At 43.3% G+C, this 21,457-nt stretch overlaps 1 protein-coding gene and 2 long non-coding RNA genes across 6 annotated transcripts in view; 2 read left to right on the forward strand and 1 right to left on the reverse strand.

Moving 5' to 3' along the window:
• Positions 1-21,457, reverse strand: part of PARD3B (par-3 family cell polarity regulator beta) — a 2,086,630-nt gene that overhangs the window by 1,926,122 nt on the left and 139,051 nt on the right. The window lies entirely within an intron of this gene.
• On the forward strand, positions 6,984-7,721 carry LOC146858172 (uncharacterized). The gene is made up of 4 exons (XR_014979661.1): positions 6,984-7,029; positions 7,127-7,191; positions 7,290-7,348; positions 7,599-7,721. It is a non-coding gene; the product is annotated as an uncharacterized LOC146858172 (long non-coding RNA).
• The window catches only part of LOC146858173 (uncharacterized), a 44,221-nt gene continuing 34,358 nt past the window's right edge, over positions 11,595-21,457 (forward strand). For 3 of the 4 annotated variants that reach the window (XR_014979997.1, XR_014979998.1, XR_014979995.1), the window contains exons 1-3: positions 11,595-11,693; positions 11,790-11,854; positions 11,953-12,011. This is a non-coding gene — a long non-coding RNA (uncharacterized LOC146858173). Of the gene's footprint in view, positions 11,694-11,789; positions 11,855-11,952; positions 12,012-21,163; positions 21,239-21,457 lie in introns of all 4 variants that reach the window. The other variant, XR_014979996.1, reaches the window with a different exon arrangement.

The following is a 21,457-nucleotide window of genomic DNA, read 5'->3' on the forward strand; positions in this document are numbered from 1 at the left end:
GCTCGAGGTCCTTTTGGACCACTAAGCCCACAACCAGGGGTGGCTGGCATGGCTCGCGGGTGGGTGCTGGGGTGGGGGTGCCAGTGCGTCCGCGGGCTGTGTAAAAAAAGAAGAAGAAATAAAACTTACCACGCCGCCGGGTCCTGCGTCATCTTTCCTGCTCGCCTGTGTCCGACTCCAGGTCAGAGCAGGCAGCCAGGTTCCCACCCCTGAGCCAATCACAACGCTCCAATGGAGCATTGTGATTGGTTTGAGCGCCATGGCACGGCGCTCAGCCAGGGGTTGTAGGGGTGGTCATATTCTCCATGCAGGCTACAATGCAAATTGAAGTGATGAGGCAAACAGGATCTGAAGGTAACTACTTTATTCTCGAGTGCAGACACAGGATAACATGTCCTAGCCACGCAGCCAACAGATCCCTCTCGGCTCCAACCCTCCATCCTCATCACCCAGAATGTAGAACCCAGTACAAACCTAAGCGCTACATGCACAAAGCTGGCACGGGACAACCATTAAGTGTGAGGCAAGCGAGCGCGAGCCACAACAGTATGTCACGCGTAGATGTGATTTGCGTTCTGCACCTGCGCACATTGTTCAGGATATGGATAAATAAATGTGCTTGTTGCAGAATCTTTGAGATTCTGCAACAAGCAAGTTCTCATAAGCTGAAACAGGAATGAGCGAGACATAGTGGAAATTCAGCATCACAGAAATGACACTACAACGCAACTTGGCCATCCATGTCGGAGAGCTAACCCTAAAGCCCATAATTGGATAGATAATATATTTTATAATTATTTTATATTTCTATCACCAGCTGAGGGGTATTCTCAGCTCTCCAGTATTAGAGCCATTTGTTTAATCTTTGCGGGTCAGCAGCTTAATTTTGAGTTACAGCAAAGCCGAGGTGGTTAACATATAAAAGGAGAATTTATTAATTCAGCACCTCTAAATATGGAGATCACTGAAACTCACGTGGATGGTTAATGAGTTCTAACCACAAGGGAATCGGGTAATAAGCACAACTCACACCTGCGAAAAACCCTTAAGACGTGTTCGGCATCTGTTTCACCAGCCAGACCTGCTGACTCTGGTAATGAATGACAAGCGCAGTCAACCTGTCTCAACGAGTGATCTTCAGAGAGCTATAGTGTGAAAGACTAACGTTGGCGCACCTGTGCAGACCGCCGCGCCTAGGTGTGTGTAAAGGCGCTAATGAGCGATAGGTTCATGTTGGGCTACTCAGGTCTCTGCCCGAGAACAAGGAGAAGGAGCTACTGAAAGCCATAGCAGAAGAGATGCGTTTTTTGTGATCGCAGAGCATGCTCACCGCCTTTACATAGTCATCCCTCCCATGGCACTGGTGTTAGTATAAGGATTCACTGTCTCGGAAGCAATATGCAAGATCTGTCCTTAAAACTGTGCAAATAAAAGAAGTGTGTCTCAATGGGATCCTCACTTGCTAAGTTACATTGGCTACTGGTGAAGCGGCCAATGTCTTAAGGCGTTGTGCTACTGTTATAAAGCTTTGACAAACGGTGGCAGTAGGAAGCTGACTCTGTATATGGTATACCACTATGTGATTATACAGTGCACAGAGTCCAGAGATTGCCCCAGAAGTGTACAGGGCTCAACTTACACCCAAAGTGCTCTATTTGTGGTAGCGTGGGCGAGCAGCCTTAGGCCTAACACAGAGGAGTGCAACACAGTTGTTAAGCACACTGACTAATAACTGACACACGACTTAAAAAGGAGATCCACACCAATTTTAGAAAATTAGGCTTCTTTCAATATTTCTTTTAAGACCAAGATGTTCACAAAAAGGTAAGTACGTTTTTCAGTAAAAATACTTTAAACTTTAAAAAGTGGACACAGTACCATTTTCAGGCTTTGCATTGTTAACCTGTGGGAGGAAAACAAGAATGCAGTTTCGCAGGTAAGTACACGACATACAAATCCAGTCTTTGGAGTTTAAGGTGAGCACCGGGCAAGGTTCAAATTAGGACCAAAGGTGCACCACCACAGGTGCGGCGGGTGCAGAGTTCACAGTTGAGGTCGAGTGCCCAATGTTAACCAATGGAGACTGGGGGTGATGAAGATAAGCTGCTGAATAAACCGGTGTCAGGGGTTGATCTCGTGGAGTTAAGTTAAGCACAGGGGGGCCATAAGGCAGCATTAAACTTACATCCACAGCGGCACAGGGGGGGCCGGGTGTTGAGTGACAACACAGCGCAGGCGCCCAGTGCTTTTCAATGGAGGAGATCAGTTTTGAACAAAGTCTGCAGGCTCAGGCCAAGAGGCCGGACGAAGAAAACCCACAGCTGCCTAGGTAAGTAGAGATGCTAGTGGATGTAGGGACACAGTCAGTCAGGATCCCCAGGGCACAGGGGTTTTGGTGAAGAGGTATTCTTAGGCATCGGAAAGTGACTTACCGGCAGCCCACAGTAGGGTCATGCTCAGAAGCACCGGGGAACCTTCACAGGACTTGTTGGCCATTTGGATTCAGGCCATGGGCGTTGGGTGCAGAGGTGGATCTAGAGGGGAGTTTGTGGTTCCTCAGGGCAGAGTTATTTTCTTTGTAGATGGTTTCTTCAGGACAGGTCATTGTCCAAGGGAGATTTAGAGTTTTTGTCGAAGGCAGGCAGTTCTCTCAGGGCTTTGGAGGTCTCTGGGCCTGCGGGGCGAGTCTTCTTTTTGTAGCAGAGGTGACAGGCAGCAGACAGATCCTTCTTCTCTCATGCTGGTGCAGATCTTCAGTGTCTGGGCTTTTTAGGTCATCGTAGATCTGCTCTCCGGGTCTGGGGGAACCACTGAAATGCTAAATTTAGGGTCTTAACAGGTAGGGATCAATGGGTTCCTTACCTGGGTGCCTACACCCACTATTATGCCACTCTCCGGTGGGAGAGGAGCATAGCCCTAGCCCTGATTAGATAAGTCCCACCATCTTCAAGACGGTGGGCACTGAAACTGTGCTTAACAACGCCTCCAGCACCTCAGGGGTCAAGTTGGTGAAGGGGGGCGCACCTCCTATTCTATTTTAGTTTTCCAGCCAGTTCTCCTGCTGAAAGTGGGGTTTGAACCAGAGCCTGCCATCTGTTGCTAGCAGCAGAGGCTGGGGTCGCATTTCAAAGGTGACAAGGCCTTTGAAGCTCCCCTCTCATCCTGGGGAAGCAGGGGCGATACCTACATCCAGGATGTGCTTTGTGTCTGGCCTCAGAGAGCAGGGGCTCTCAACTCAGAGGTACAGAAACATGTCTGGTGGTGGCATGCTGCCTAAAGCCAGTCAGAGACCACACCAGGTTTGATAGGTTTTGAGGGGGCATCTCTGAGGTGCCCTCTGGGTACATGTTTCAATAAATCCCACACTGGCATCGGTGTGGGTGTATTGAGAAGAGTTGTTTGGTACTAAACGCTCCTGTGTTCAGTGAAGCCATCATGGGACTGGGGACCTCAAGTTGCCAAGTTTCCAGCCCATGTACTCTCAATGGCTTCACTGGCACTTACAATATTTAAGAATAGACTTAGATATTGTAAGGGCATATCTGCTAATGCAGATATGCCCACACCTGAGATATAGTGCACCCTGCCTTAGGCCTGCTAGAGGGGTGACTTACCTATATGCTGTGCAGTGCTGCTTGGACTTGGCACCCAGGCATTGTGCCATGACAAATTGTCATTTTTGTCTGCACCAAGGCAAGCAGGCTGCAATTGCAGTCTGAATGGCCCTGTTGAGGGGTCCCTAGGGGTCCCTTTTCAGTCCCCATGCCCTGGGTGCCATTTACTATGGACATGTGGGGGGTTCTAAAGCGGTCAATGTTTATACAGTTTTAGAGGAAGGACACTGATCCTGGGAACCTGGAGAGCAGGGACCCAGTGCTCTATGGTCAAAGTTGCATCAAAAGCCAGGTAAAAAGTGTCTAGGGAGTACTGCAACAGAAACCTACTTTCCCACAGGGGCCCTTGGTACATACAGCCTTTCTTCCAACCCTATACTACTCTGAGGAATCTCAGATCCTCAGTGGGCGAGTAGAGTGAGAAGACTGCCCCTTGGTGGCAACTCCTTTAGCTGTGAAACTTTGGAACTCGCTGCCTCTATTTGTTCGACATGCTCCGTTGGACCTACTTTTTAGTAAGAGATTGAAAACATAGCCGTTTAGACAGAATTGATCAGCTGCTTTTGTGAGTGCACAGCACATGGGAGCCTGAATGGTGGCGCACGGACACTTCATCCTGAAGTAGCCATGCACTTTGTAAATTTCACTATTATAAGATTAGATTAAAAAATCTACAGTATAATTTTTAAACTAAATTTCTTCAGGAAATGCAGAGGCTGTTTAGACAAACTGGACTTTTTTACAGGTCTTGTCAGAGGTTTCCAGCCTCAACTGAAGTAGGGCAGACAATGAGTAGTGAGGAATCTGGTCCAGCTCAGGTGCCGAGTCAGAGCGGTGGAGGAAACAATGAACGGAGCCCTCCACTGCCTGCCATTATATATGTGAAAATGTACCCACATCAGTACATTATAAGGATAATGCAAGCCACTGAGGAGTTTCATGACCATATAGACGTACGAGGCTGAAGGCAGAGTTCCTTTATAAGGTGATGAAACTCTGAGGTGATTTGCAATATCCTTATGTACGGCATGGGGTAGGTTATTCCTTATGATACATTGTCACACCATCACCTTTACCACAAACCACTAAAATCCTTGGTGCTTAGCTCTTTTATATCAAAGAGAGAGCATGTACGCAAACATGAAGAATAAAAATAGAATCTCTATTGTAAAATTAATCACATCAAAAATGCTGTTAGATATTAGTTGGAAAAAAATGCTACAATCAGCTTAATACACGTCATTAAAAAACAAGCATTGGCATAGCCAATAGGTCTCGCCTTTGGGACCTTATAAGTGTTTAGCCATGCAACAGTTGCATAACTAAATACTTATAAGGTCCCAAAAGCGAGACCTATTGGCTATGCAAAGCGGCCGCGAAAGTGAAAGTAATCGCGATAAAGCGCGGCCCGTGCGCCCGCGCACATGCACTGTAGCTCTAGGCTGGCCTGGTAGCACTTTTTGGAGCCCTCTCAATAAGTCTCGCCTGACCAGCGCATGCGCTGGATCAGGCGAGACCTAAAAAGTACAGTAGCTCGAAATGTGTCATAAATATCTCCTTTTTGCTTGTCACTATACAGCTAAAAAAACAGAGCATAAGAAATTAATTACTTGTTTCCTTTTTGCTCCACTGGGCTGCTGGCTCTTGTAGGCAGGAACTGTGACGTCAGAACTCAACTGAAACAAGTTATTATAGTTGAGCAGCCTGCGACATTTCTTAAAAAAGATATTAATGCAATGAAGGATTTTTATACAGGAATTTCAGAATCCCATATATTACAAAATCAGGACTATAAGTCTAGAATTGAAAGAAAATCAGTGGATTGGATGAGCTCCTCTCACACCTGAAACTGGGAAACTCAAAAGCTCTGGGACAAGTAGGCAACAGCAGCCGGCCTGTGAACCTCAAAGTAAGGGCCCACAAAACCCACCGGCACAAATTAACCAATGTGGCTGCTACATTAAGGCCAGGATATAATGGGATTGTGTGGCCTCTGCATTTTGTGTGTGAATATAGATGTACTGTAATTGCCACATAATCCATCATCTACTGTATAATTAGCAGATTTTAACCCAAAACAACTTTGCTTCTAGCTCAAACAGTTCAAATTTTACTAACAATTCAGCAACACTTGTTGGCGTGCGGATGGAAGACTCTTTTCTCAGCATTACTGGTCACTTTTCTGTTGCTTATTGCTATATCTGCATGTTAAATTGGTACTAATGAAGTGTAGCTAATGTCCAGACAATGTCAGCAAGTGTAAAAATGACAAAATAATGAAGTAATACCGTCACAAATAGTTTCTTGCCCCATGATTTCCCCAACCCTGTTGCATTATTTGGCCTCCCACTACATAATTCCAGTGGCCCTGATTAAGTCACAGTAAGCATGTAGGTTTTGCCTCCACCATAAGAGTCTACAATCATAAGCAGACTACAAACAAGCATTGGCAAAGCAATTGGTCTGGTCTTTAACATAGCTACAGTACCTCAAATAATTACTAAATGTCCTTCTTGAGTCAGAAGCAACATCTTGAAGCCTTTAACAAGGATGCAGCCCTTCAAAACTTTACTAATAGTCCTTTTCAAGTCAAGCAACTGTCCGACTGCAAGGTTCTGTCGCCAAACGCCCAGCAGGCTGCCAACCCCACACTACGAAAAGCCTTTGGTGTGCAAGGTTGGCCTTCGGGCTCCAGGGGCAGCATCCTCCTCTGGCCTGGCCCTTAATTCAAAATCAAAACTAGGATCATAGAACACAAGAGTGGAATACGCAATAAAAACATGAACTCTTCTCTTCTCACACACTGGATTAACACATCGCACACCATTCCACAATTGCGTTTTACAATTCTTGAACACCTTCACATGCAGACAGATACTGACATTAACAATGTCCTTTCATGCAGAGAGACGCATTGGATTAAATACCTAGGAACGGTGACTCCGGGTGGTTTAAATGATCACTATGAATTACTATGTTTTATCTGAAATGTAATGTCAGTGTTTATCATAACTTTCCTCTGTAAAGGATTTGCACTCGTATTCAATTTTTTCTTTATGTTTGATTTACAGCATTCATACCTTCTTTACGTTTTCCTTAATCACTACTTTCTGTTAGCCTTTTTGAAGCTCTTTTCAGCTTTTACCTTCTATTGCGTTATACATTTTTTTATTCTTCCCTTGTCCGTGCACTTATGTGCAAGCTTTAATTGACACTCGGGTCCCACACTTATAATCATCAGACACAGAGTCCTATTTCCATTTTGACTCATTTGTCGTTAGTCCTCTGTTTATGTTGACTGTTTTAGAGTGGAACGTTTTTCACTAATAACCTTCCCCTACGCCTTCCACCCATACGCTCACTTGAGCTTGCTAATGCTTGAAGCACTTTGCAGATACACAGACTTTGTTGGAAGGTGAGACGCAGCAACAAACTAAGCCATGCAGCCTACGGCAGTTTATTAAAAAAAAAACCCGTAGCGTGTTAGTTATTTTCTGGTGCTTTTATTACAGCCACTGTTTTCGTAGTTACCGGTGAAGTTGTGAACGGTTCAAAGACACCTGACAAACGGCGGCGGGTGAGTTCACACGGCATCACGCTGTTTCTAGTACGTTAGCAGAACACAGGCATGATTCGCATTGTGGCAATAGTTCATAGATTATATTTTGTTCACAGATGGTTCTTCACCCAACTATTTGAGCACTTCGTTATACACAGGGCTCGACACCTGCGTGGTAAGCACACAACCATCAATGAGGACTTTTCTCAGTATCTTCAATTTCACTATTCTTCTCATTTCTCTAGCACTTTAGCATTTATATCAAACACCGTTCGGTGACTCTTATTCAGCATTTACACTGATTATCTACTGCAGCTATCGTTATTAAGGGTCACTGACTTTCTCTTTTCCTTCGAGTGCAAATTCTACATATTTAAACATGTATTCCGTTCTTTGCTAATTGCACACATGTGCTTTCTTTGTAGTTCCGGAAGGAGGTCGACTAGACCAGACCAACAGAATCTTTAACACATCTTATTGTGATTTCATTAAACCCCTGACGAAGGGTTAAATATCAACCCAAAATGCATTGGGACTTTTTATGTAACATTTGATGTACAATTTGATTTAAGGTTTTGAAATGTATGTTATATATCAGATGAATTGTGATGTTAACAGTACATCGATATTTAAGTGCTTCAATACATTCAAGCAAATAGCAATTTATCTCTGTATCTTTTCTTCAATCTTACATTGAACTTTATTGAAAAGAACTTCTTCTATCACAGGTTTTCGATAAATGTTGCACTTTTTGTTTAAATTTGAAGAGACCTTCGGGTCCTAGCTGTGATTCACGCAGGAACTGGTTTTTCTAGAACCTCTCTCAATTTATGTCACATTTAGGGATGTAGACTCACATCCCCAACACGTGAAAGCACGCTAACAACAGAATCAATTTTGTTGACACATCTAGTAATTTTACATTCTGACACAAGTTAGGTGTGCAGGCCCACCCAACCACAGCATATATTGTTCCACTTTGAGTCCACTGTGGTCCAGCACCCTTTTCTAAACATGTCTTGGAAAGACATAGCAGACTTAACTTCTAATCAAGCAGAAACCAAAGCATATTCACAAGATGAAGCCACATCAATTTACGCTCTAGTCAAAGATACACGGACTTTCAGTTCCTCCTCTGGAACCACAATACAACAGCTACGACAATTGGAATATATTATGAGGAAAGAAATTAATCAACGTCTCCACGCTACTACACTCATCGAGTACCATAAAGTGAAACGGATCCCTAGAGGCTTAAGAATAGCTCTAAGACCTATGCTCTTCAAGTATAATAAAGCATTCATGTCTCGTTGGTATGCAATTTTGAACAAATGCTCCCTGGATTTGATACTACTCATAGTCGAAGAGATTTCGTCCATACTTCAAGAACTAGATCAAGACATCAATAAACTCAAGGATGAAATATCAAATAAAATGGAACAAGAGGATTGGAATCAAGTATTGGAGGACATCAATAAAAGATTGGATGCACATGCCAAAGAAGTACATGAGCGCAAAATCAGGAAATTTAAAAGGGATACAACTGATTATAAACTCGACGAGGTATATTCATGGGCCGAGGATTATGCTCAAAAACGCCCTTTTAAAAAAACCGGAACCTCTTCATCTGAAGAAAGTGTAGCCAATGAACAAGATCTACTTCTGCATAGACCTACAGTTGGTTCAAGATCTCAACCTCAGGAACAAACAGAAGAAATGGCTACCGCATCCACCAGCAAATCCTCTTCTTTTTTAGCCGAGGGCCACTCCTCAAAATCTCCTCCAGACAAAGCCAATACAACAGGCGACGACATACCCGCAGGGGAAAAGCCCAAAAAAACAACCACCGAAACAGGAAGACCACAGAGGTCAGTCAAGAAAACAATTCCCTAGTAGTGAACATATCTCACAAACAACTCAACACAGAACAACTCAAGGTTTTGAACAAAGGCATATCGTTTGTGCCCACTTACACATCATATGGCTTGGAAACTGAAATTTCACTCTTCAAGTTCATGCGAAAGCTAAGACTGAAATGGTTTTTTTCATTAAATCCTAGAACAGAAGAAGAATCTCCAACCATACAATCATTTCGTCCTAAGAGCAAATTTATGTCTCCTGTGTCACATAAAACTTTGGACACCTTTGAGATTTTGGTTAAAAAAGACCTTGAATCCATTACATACAAAAGACCTCAGCACTGCAACCTTTCAATCAAAGAATCACGCATTCTGAATGCTTTACGCCAAGACACCTCGATTACATTCCAACCTGCTGATAAAGGAGGAGCCCTAGTAGTTCTGGATACCGATTTCTACATAAAAAACGTTAATGAACATGTGAAGGATGTTAACACGTACATTCCAATGGATCAAGATCCAACAAAGGCATTCCTAAAAATTCTTAACTGTATTCTACAGAAAGGTGAAGATGATGGCAACATTGATGCCAACACCAGAAATTTTTTATTTCACCCTACACCTAAGGTTCCGCAGATCTACATGCTTCCTAAGATACACAAGAACAAACAAAATCCACCCTTTAGACCCATAGTAGCAGGCTGTGGATCAATGCACGAGGCAATAGGAAGATATTTGGATTACCATTTGCAACCTTTGGTTCAATATTGGCAAACGTACATTAAGGACACCACGGACTGTTTACTGAAATTGGAAGCGATTACACCCCAGCTTACTAATGATTACCTTCTATGTACCATTGATGTAGTGGCACTTTATACATCCATTGCTCACAATGAGGGACTCGAAGCAGCAGAGTGGAGACTTCTTGATTCAACACTGACTAAAGACAAAAGCATTTTTTTGCTTGAACTTTTACATTTTTCCCTTTACCACAGCTACTTTTCATGGAAGGACACATATTACCAACAGATTACCGGTACATCAATGGGCTTTCCGGGAGCCCCAGCCTACGCAAATACCTTCATGGCTCCTTTTGAACATCAATATGTGCTAAACAATCCAGTTTGGCAATCGAACTTGATCCTTTTCTTACGATACATAGATGACATTCTGATTATATGGAAGGGTTCCAAAACTCTTTTAGAACACTGCATTGCGGAATTAAATCAATGCAATTCAAGAATTCAGTTCACTCATGATATTCAATCTGAAAAAATCCATTTTCTAGATTTAGAGATCCACAAATCCTCCCACGGGTTAACCACCATGATGCATAGGAAACCCACTGACGTCAATAATGCATTGCATTATTCAAGTGCCCACCCATATTCTCTTAAGAAACACTTACCTGTATCTCAGTTTACCAGAATTAAGAGAATAACTTCAGATCACCACCAATGTGACATCGATATCAAACAACAACTGGACAGATACAGATTGCGAGGCTATCCAGAAGACATCCTCACGGAGGCGGAAAAACAAGTTGGACGAAAAAAACGAGAAGACTTACTCCATACCACTTCAAAGACCTCCTCTAAACGTGAAGTTTTTGTACTAAAATATTCAGTCCAATCCGCACAGATCAAATCTATCATCAGAAAACGATGGGATATAATTCCATGACTTGTTCAAGGATCCTCCACTATTTGCACATACCAGACCAAAGAATCTGAGGGACCTTCTCAAAAGTCACTCTAAACCTATCACTTCGAATTATGCAGGCATGAAAAAATGTCACAATTGCGGGCAATGCAGCAACGTAATTTCAGGCAATGTGTTTACACACCCTCACACAGGCAAAAACATCAAACTTCAACATACTTCAGACTGCAATACAGAATGGGTAATCTATGCTATCAAGTGCCCATGCGGTCTTGTATATGTAGGGAGGACCAGTCGCAAGATCAAAACTAGGATCATAGAACACAAGAGTAGAATACGCAATAAAAACATGAACTCTTCTCTTGTCACACACTGGATTAACACATCGCACACCATTCCACAATTGCGTTTTACAATTCTTGAACACCTTCACATACAGACAGATACTGACATGAACAATGTTCTTTCATGCAGAGAGACGCATTGGATTAAATACCTAGGAACGGTGACTCCGGGTGGTTTAAATGATCACTATGAATTACTATGTTTTATCTGAAATGTAATGTCAGTGTTTATCATAACTTTCCTCTGTAAAGGATTTGCACTCGTATTCAATTTTTTCTTTATGTTTGATTTACAGCATTCATACCTTCTTTACGTTTTCCTTAATCATTACTTTCTGTTAGCCTTTTTGAAGCTCTTTTCAGCTTTTACCTTCCTAACACTTATCTATTGCGTTATACATTTTTTTATTCTTCCCTTGTCCGTGCACTTATGTGCAAGCTTTAATTGACACTCGGGTCCCACACTTATAATCATCAGACACAGAGTCCTATTTCCATTTTGGCTCATTTGTCGTTAGTCCTCTGTTTATGTTGACTGTTTTAGAGTGGAACGTTTTTCACTAATAACCTTCCCCTACGACTTCCACCCATACGCTCACTTGAGCTTGCTAATGCCGGAAGCACTTTGCAGATACACAGACTTTGTTGGAAGGTGAGACGCAGCAACAAACTAAGCCATGCAGCCTACGGCAGTTTATTAAAAAAAAACCCGTAGCGTGTTAGTTATTTTCTGGTGCTTTTATTACAGCCACTGTTTTCGTAGTTACCGGTGAAGTCGTGAACGGTTCAAAGACACCTGACAAACGGCGGCGGGTGAGTTCACACGGCATCACGCTATTTCTAGTACGTTAGCAGAACACAGGCATGATTCGCATTGTGGCAATAGTTCATAGATTATATTTTGTTCACAGATGGTTCTTCACCCAACTATTTGAGCACTTCGTTATACACAGGGCTCGACACCTGCGTGGTAAGCACACAACCATCAATGAGGACTTTTCTCAGTATCTTCAATTTCACTATTCTTCTCATTTCTCTAGCACTTTAGCATTTATATCAAACACCGTTCGGTGACTCTTATTCAGCATTTACACTGATTATCTACTGCAGCTATCGTTATTAAGGGTCACTGACTTTCTCTTTTCCTTCGAGTGCAAATTCTACATATTTAAACATGTATTCCGTTATTTGCTAATTGCACACATTAATTGTTAATTAATTGTGGGTTTATATAGCGCTAGAATCAACTCCCAGAGGAGTATCTCCGCGCTTCGATCGCTGGGGAACCCATCCTGGCTCACCCTGAGAGATGGTCCCTAATGGGTATCTCTAAGGTGCGACCAAGCATCCCCGGCGGTCTGGGGGGGCCGTTGTGAAGATGAGGCAAGCTAATGCCCAGAGTTGCCGAGTGTGGTCCCTGACTGGAGTAGGCACCGAGGCGAGAATTATCGAGCCCGCTGACCCTGGTCCATGACCCTGCCGCGTCGGGAATCAAACCCTGGTCCCGGGCCGTCCTCTGCTTACGGGTCTGCCGCCTCTAACCAGTGAGCCACACCTCTCCACATGTGCTTTCTTTGTAGTTCCGGAAGGAGGTCGACTAGACCGGACCAACAGAATCTTTAACACATCTTATTGTGATTTCATTAAACCCCTGACGAAGGGTTAAATATCAACCCGAAATGCATTGGGACTTTTTATGTAACATTTGATGTACAATTTGATTTAAGGTTTTGAAATGTATGTTATATATCAGATGAATTGTGATGTTAACAGTACATCGATATTTAAGTGCTTCAATACATTCAAGCAAATAGCAATTTATCTCTGTATCTTTTCTTCAATCTTACATTGAACTTTATTGAAAAGAACTTCTTCTATCACAGGTTTTCGATAAATGTTGCACTTTTTGTTTAAATTTGAAGAGACCTTCGGGTCCTAGCTGTGATTCACGCAGGAACTGGTTTTTCTAGAACCTCTCTCAATTTCTGGCCCTTAATTGGCCATAGGGACCCTATCAATGGTGCCAAATAAAATTAAACTGGAGAGGCCTCAGCGACCCCATCTGCTAGGGCTACATATACTATAAAAGGGTGTGGCTGTGCAGCCAAGTCCTAGAGCCTTCATAGGCCCTGTGGACCACATCCCTGGGGCCATTTTTTCATTAAAATGAGAGGGGGGTTGCACGGCCACCCTCTCCATGCCTTATCAGGCCCTGGGATCCCATTCCTGAAGCCAAAATCAATTAAAAAAGGGAGGGGGCGTGCACCCCCCTCCCCGAACCTTCTTGGGGCCCAGGGACCGACTGCCCTGTGGCCAAATGTAATAAAAAAGCGGAGGGAGTGCCACACCCTCCCTGAGCCCCATTAGGCCCCGGGGACCACATCCTCCATGGCCAAGTAATTAATAGAGGAAGGGGGATGCTGATCCCTCCCTGAGCCAAATTAGGCCCTGGGGAGCCCATGCAGAAGCCGAAATGTACATAAAAGGGAAGGGGGCAGTGCAGCCTCCCACTTCGGGCATTTATATCCTCCAGAAGCCTATCCCCCAGGGCCATGCACTTTGTAGAAGGGGAAGGAGACGAGCGGGGCCTCTCCCAAGGCTATTTTGGCCCGGGGGACCCCATCCCCTACAGTCTGCATTAGTTATAGGAGGGCATCCCAGAGCCCTCGCGGCCTCAGCCGACTTGTCGCAAGGTGCATTGCTCCTGCCAGGAGGGAGCAGGTGCATTAATGCTGCTCCCTCCGGGCTGCAGCAATATGTTGTCTGCTTCCCTGCCTGCATCAGTTCAGGCAGGGAAATAAAACACAAGTCTGCTCCCAGGCAGCAGGAACATTTTTAAATCTCCTGCAGGATGGGAGCAGACTTACTGTTTGCTCCCGTTTGGCGGGAGGTTTGAAAAAGCTCCCGCCAGACAAGGGCAAACTTGTTTCCCTGCCTGCTGGATCATGACAAAAACCACCAATTTTTAAAATAAATTATTTGGGCCCCAAATGGTGTCCCTCTTGGTTCCACAATAGGGCCTGGTGGCAGGATATCCCTACACTGCCTACTTATATCATTTTTGTTTTAAAGTTCAGGACAAGGGACTAAGTCCTTGATTCCTGTAGCCGCAAAATCTTTTCTTATGTGCTGGCAGCCAATCGGAGCACTCCATTTTGCAGGAGTGACTTCAGCAGAAGCGAGATGGCCTGGGGGATGGGGGAGGGGTGGAAGCTGCCCGGGCCAATCAGAACACTCTGTTTTTAAATTGGTGCTCCCACAAGACTCTTGAGAGCCTCTCAACGATCGAACTGTCCAGATATACAAATATTTTTAATATCTCAAAAACTACTGAATGGATTTACACCAAAAGCACAACCTGTGAATCAAGATTTAGCTTCCTGCTGAATTTGGTGTAATTCCGTTCAGCAGCTTTTGCGGTAGTGCTTCTCAAAGAAGTCTATGAAAAATGCATGAGGATTTTGCATTTTGGTACCCCCTTTTTGCTTGCCCCCACACTCGATGGATCACACTAAAACCTCTCATGCTCTAATTAGGCAAAAAAGAGCACTGTCTCGAAAAGAATTGCGGAGATTCATCACATGGTGCCAAAGTTATTAGCAACACAAAAAAGTAATTTCCTATGGAAATCACAGACCTATCTATAACTACCCACTAATAAATATATATATATATACAACACACACACACATATATATATATATATATTGTCCAAAACTTCTCCAAGTTAAAGAAAAGCAATCGACGCCGTGTCTGTGCTGAAAGTTATTTATTGCCAGCCGAAAAAGCTAGACGCGTTTCGCCTGTCCTGCAGGCTTGTTCACTTTAACTTGGAGAAGTTTTGGACAATATTCGTGACCGCGTTTGGGAGGTCTCTTCATCGACGCGCCCTTCGTTCTGGAGGCAACGGGTGTTCCCATCCATTTGTGGAATATATATATATATATATATATATATATATATATATATATATATATATATATATATATATATATATATATATATATATTATATTACCTACTGGCGGTCGCCAGTAGGTAGTTATAGTTAGGACCCCTTTTCCATAGGAAAACCTCAACATTCTATTTTGAATAACTTTGGCGCCGGTCGATGAATCCTCGCGAATTTCTCAAAATAGGTGGGGCGCTACGCTCCGCTCCTACCCTGAAAGTCTCGGGGGGATTCGTCAAGCGGGGGCTGAGATAAAAGGGGGGTCCCAAAACGCGTTTTTCCCATGCATTTTTCCATAGGACCTTTAGAACGAGCTACAGCCCGAACGGCTGAACAGAATTACTAGAAATTTGGCAGAGAGGTAGTCCCTAGGTCAAGGAAGTGCCTTTTGTAGGTTTGGTGTAAATCTGTTCAGTAGATTCTGAGAAAATAGCCTTTAAATCAATATATATATCTGAGCCCGCTTACGGTACGCTTACGGTACGCTTACCGTAAGCGTACGGTGGCGTGCGCGAGCGCGATTCTGATTGGCTCTTAGATCTTAGTAAACATTCGAATCGGCCGAAACCAGGAAGCGGCGGCCGCCATTTTGTCTCTCGCACTGAGTGTTGTTTATCAAACAAGATGGCCAAAAACATGTTACGGGGCTGTTTTGACAACTCCCTCCCACATAGTCATGTTGAGGGAGTCCCCAAACATCCCCCAAGAGCAAAAACGGTTTTATTTTTTTTTCGGCAATTTCGCAGAGTACGCTTACCGTACGCTTACCGTAAGCGTAGGTAAAAAAATAAAAATAAAAAAAACACTATCCACACTTACCCCACCCCCTGTGCTTTTGGTGGCCGTAGCCCACCAAATGTACAGGGCTTATTAATAGGTAAAAAAAACTAAATTTTGGCAACATGAAATTATAAAATCGAAATAAAAAAAAACACTATCCACATTGACCCCACCCCCTGTGCTTTTGGTGGCCGAAGGCCACCAAATGTACAGGGCTTATTAAAGTTGATAAAAACCGTGCACGGAACGAACTGCGTTAAGTGGGCGCGCACGCCTCGAATGGCGTAAAGTAACTTAGCATTTAAAAAACCGTACAAATTCACTGAAAAAACCATAGGTTTCACACACGTTATAGTTAGGAATTAGCATTTAAAAAACCTTGCAAATTCACTGAAAAAACCATAGGTTTCACACATGTTATAGTTAGCGGAAATTTTACTGATAAAAAACCAGTGAAATTGCCCCGTTATAGTTAGTGCTGGCAACTATAACTCACGCGACCGCAATCTTCTGCTGATGACATATGTGTCTTTATGAAAAAAAAATATTTGTAATATATGTATAGCTAAAAATGTATGGAAGAAGACATGGGCAAATAAGTGTCTAAATACAGTATTAGCATCAGCAGAGGATTGCGGTCGCGTGAGTTATAGTTGCCAGCACTAACTATAACGGGGCAATTTCACTGGTTTTTTATCAGTAAACTTTCCGCTAACTATAACATGTGTGAAACCTATGGTTTTTTCAGTGAATATATATATATATATATATATATATATATATATATATATATAACCAAAACTGCCCAGCAGATGGAACAACCTTTATTTTTCACAACAGTTCCCTGCATGTTTTAACGTTTTTTTCTTTTTTTTCCAATTAGCACCAGGTGTGCTTTCTTCGCTCCTTTCCACCAATGCATGCTGGTCCTTGTGGTAAAATAATGCAAATTTAACCCTCCAGTGGGTCCCAAGAGTCACAAGTCTTTCAAAGAGTCCGATTCAAGCCCCAATTGGGACCCCGAATCGCACTTTTGCCAAGGGGGAGGCTTCCCCCCCTGGAAGCATCCCAGTGTCGGATGGCGCGATCCCTCCACGGCCTGGACTCGCCGTGTCAAATATATCACCAAAAACTTGTGGCAGCACGAAATCCATTTGCACAAGGGGCCTCTGAGGAGAAGGGAGACACCCTTTGAAACGCGTCAGGCCAGGAGGATTAATAACAGAATCATAAGCTGTCTGTTGTGAAAAATAAAGGTTGTTCCTTCACTTGCTGTGTGCTGCGGCCTCATCTGCTGGGCAGTTTTGGTGATATATTTGACACGGCGAGTCCAGGCCGTGGAGGGATCGCGCCATCCGACACTGGGATGCTTCCAGGGGGGGAAGCCTCCCCCTTGGCAAAAGGCACAACAAGCATTAATTTCGACAGTCAACGTGCGATTCGGGGTCCCAATTGAGGCTTGAATCGGACTCTTTGAAAGACTTGTGACTCTTGGGACCCACTGGAGGGTTAAATTTGCATTATTTTACCACAAGGACCAGCATGCATTGGTGGAAAGGAGCGAAGAAAGCACACCTGGTGCCAATTGAAAAAAACCGAAAAAAACGTTAAAACATGCAGGGAACTTGTGGCAGCACGAAATCCATTTGCACAAGGGGCCTCTGAGGAGAAGGGAGACACCCTTTGAAACGCGTCAGGCCAGGAGGATTAATAACGGAATCGTAAGCTGTCTGTTGTGAAAAATAAAGGTTGTTCCTTCACTTGCTGTGTGCTGCGGCCTCATCTGCTGGGCAGTTTTGGTGATATATATATATATATATATATATATATATACACACACACACACACACACACACGCACACATATCCATATCTACATAGACATACACACAACCTAAACAACTGCACCTCAAAAGCAACGCCAGTCCCACAAGAAGTCCCCCAAGGGTCAATTCTGTCTCCTGCACTATTCAACCACTACGGAACCCCTTGCAATGATCCTGAAACAAGCCAAAACTGCCGATCATCTCTATGCAGATGTCACTCAACTCTACATGAAAATCTTGTCTGTCAAATACATCCAGCACTTAACTAGCACCAGTGCTTTATTTGTAAAATATGAAGTGCCAGGGCTCTGGCCAGGAGGTCACTGCAGCTTGCACCCCTCATCGCCCCAGTCATCGCTGCCCAAAAACTACTAACCATCTCTCCCGCATGTAAATGCGACAGTTCAGATTATTTCAGGTTCCCAAAGCTATAGGAATGGCTGGGGAAGCAAGTCTGAGCAATTTTTTAATGTACATTGTTTTCCTGAACAACTCTTACACTGCTCATCTCTAAATTACATGAGCAGCGCCACCTTGTGGCAGACTGCCCCAAGTGTGGTGTTGACAATAAGGTGCCGGTGCCGAGCACCGGAAACCAATTAAGTGCCGGTGCTCAGCACCGAGAAGCACCGGCTCAAATTAACCACTGTCTAGCACTTTCTCAATGGTGCAATTCTGGCTGAGCAGCAACCATCTTAAGCTCAACCCTAAGAAAATGTAATACCTTCTCATCCAACCCAAAGAAAAATCCTTTCCCTTAGATATCTGTCTTTACAACGCAACTGCATTAAACTGCAAATTATCCATATCTAACTATTAAATCCCTGGGGATTACCCTTGACACACACTTAAGCATGAAGGAGCATATTAATGCTACTGCTAACAGTGCCTTCTACACCCTGAATTACCATAAAAAAGTCAAACTCTTTATCCCAATTGAACACCTAAAAACTGTGGTGCAACCCTTAGTCTTCCCCAAACTAGACTAGGCCAACGTAATGATTATGGGCGCCCCAAAAACACAACTAGCCCCTTTGAAAGCCACACTCCATGCAGCAGCTAGACTGCTGTCGGGGGAGAGTCGCTTTAACCACATCATTGCCACTCTCAAGAAACTCAAATGGCCACCAATCGAGGCAAGAGCTATACTCAAAATTGCTTTCATAACCCACAAAGCTGTTTAGATGGAAAAACCAGTCTACCTTGCAAATAAATGATCAAAAGCCAGTCAAACAGACTGCTTTGAAGCTCTAACAGTCTACTCTAGATTGAGCCAAACTCTAAGAAAGAGAAATCTCGCACCTGCTCCTTCTCCAGGAACGCTCTCAGAATCTGGAACTCCCTGACTCCGGATTTATTACAAAAATCAATCATTTTCTCTCTTCAAGAAGAAACTGAAACTTCTCTTTAACAAATATCGCAACCATCGGACTGGTCTGTTGGTCCCAGCACACCCCTTAAACAAATCTGAACATCACAAATTTTGGTAAAGAGCACAATTTGCCCCCATTGTTTTCAAAACTTTCTTGGGCTTGAACTCCCACAAACTCCTATTCAGGAAGGGTGCCTTGCTCACCTGTGTGCTACAAAGTGATTCTGAACGTTGTGCATGTAGTTAGTGTGGAAACGTGTAATATTTTCAATAATTGTATCGGTGAAGGGTTTAGATTAAGGACAGGAAGAAATGGCGCTCTGGCATGGACGCTAGGGTTGTGGGATGAGGATGAATGTACACGGTGCTTAACAGGTCAGGGGGAACAAACCCAAATAAAACAACCCCTGCAAATGTGTAGGTCAAGATCTACACAGTAAATAAAGAACAAAGTCCTGTGCACACGTATAAGGATAGTGGTTTTAGTGTCAAAACCAAAATTTAAATATTTCTTCTTGCTGAAATTATGAAGGTCGACATCAGGAGTATCATAAATGGGGATTTTATATCAATCCAGATCAATACAGAATGAACAAACCAGCCGACACGTGTTTCGTCACAACGTGGTACAATTGTGATTCTTCAGGGCTGGGAAGGACACAAAACAACAAATAAAACAAAAGGAAACCACTAAATGGCGCATAAAAGAAACAAAAATTAAAAAGGCAAGGGTGGCGAAAGGTGAACACCTCAGATCACGTGGAAACCCTATGTTATGAAAAGTACATAGATTAGGTGACTTCACACTACATAGAGACCCACAATTTGTGGAAAAGTGCTGTGGACAACAAACAGTAACTATTGATGGCAGCGCACCAGGATGTCAATCTAAAAGAAGACAAAAGATACCTTGCAATAGCTAAGTTTGGTGAACATATATTTAACATTGGAAGTGAGAACATAGGTGACAAATAAGTTTGTGTGAATGGTGACATGGTACGATAACGTACATATTGCGGCATATCTTAACACAGAAAATTCAATGAATGTGATATATTCAAAACCGTCTGTCAAGTTTGTAACGTTTAGCACTAAAGTGATATTGCAGCACGAGGAGGTAATCATTCGCAAACAAAAGGCAGGCGAAAAGTAACACGGAAAACACCAAAACAGACAGGGAAAAGTAGTTGCTCAAACACAGTGATAATGTGTAGACAAGCTGATTCCTTAAGACAAAATAGCAATGAAACAATCGCAATTGTACATGCTCCCTATGTACAGTCACAGGATATGGATTGTATGTAGGTGATTAATGGTGCATAAGCAAAACCAGTTCAAATAACTGAGTGTTCAAAGAATAATAGAAAATAATTATTAACGTTGATTCAGTAATGCTTTATCTGGAGTTAGCGGGTAGGAAAAGCAGGAGAGATGAAAAGCAAGAGTAGACTGTCTACTCTTGCACAGGACTTTGTTCTGTTGTGTAATATTTTCATTAGCATAAGCAACAGCCATTTTGGCTGTGGTGTCCATTTTGTTTCCTTCTTAATTCTTTCGTCCTCTGCTGTTCGCCTTTTCACTCTGCTTGTGGCATCTATTTTAGTTGAGCTCCTAACATGGCAAAGCAATGTACGTGCTGGGGGTTTGTAGCTGCCAGTGCACCTGGTCTTAGATGTTATCTGTTGACTGTTTACTGCTGTCATAAGCATTCCTGCTCCCCCTCCCAATTTCCTGACCATGTAGTCATCTATCTGCCCTTGTTTGCTGATAGCTATTTCTAAACTTGTTCTTTCCATTTCTGTCTATGTGCTTACATTGCAACAAAGCTGTATATAAGGACGATGGTTTGTGAGTTCAGTGTACCTCCTCCTGCAACACTTGAGAGTGTTGTGTGGATGTAGTTCCACTCATGAGTGATTAATAAACTTGTTATTTTATTTCAACTTCAGTGCCGATCTCTTTTTGTTAGTCTTTGGACCGTGGACAAGAGGGTGACTGTGCACCAGTGTGCTCACTTTTGGTTACATTTTCACAGTTGGCGCCTAGCACATGAGGCCCCATCAGAGATGCGGCCATCCGAAGGAGTGGTCTCGACAGAGGATCGAAATATTACTTAGGAAGTGCACTGCATGAGGAGACCCTTGTCTTTGCAGGCCGATGTGACTTTTCCGTTTTTCCCGATTTGACCCTTCAGGTGGTGGCCGGTCTCGACTGGGCTTTCTTTGGCGTACTTTTTGCAGTGACCATTAAGTCGACCAGAGATCGGCAGGTGAGAGTTGGAGACTTCTGTTTGGTAAGGTCGCTGAAGCGGCACTCATGATTTGCTTGGTTTGGTTTTGATATTCCTTCTTTGCAAAGACTGAAGGCAGGTAATGTGGAGATTTTTCTCCTTTTGGAATATTTGTTTGGAGAAGTGATATTTTACATATACATGTGAAAACATGCCTGTTCTCAGCACACTCCGTAAGTGGTGTTCCTGCTCTTCTGG

The sequence above is a fragment of the Triturus cristatus genome, chromosome 3_2 (genome assembly GCF_964204655.1).
Source record: "Triturus cristatus chromosome 3_2, aTriCri1.1, whole genome shotgun sequence".
Classification (NCBI taxonomy): Eukaryota; Metazoa; Chordata; class Amphibia; order Caudata; family Salamandridae; genus Triturus; species Triturus cristatus.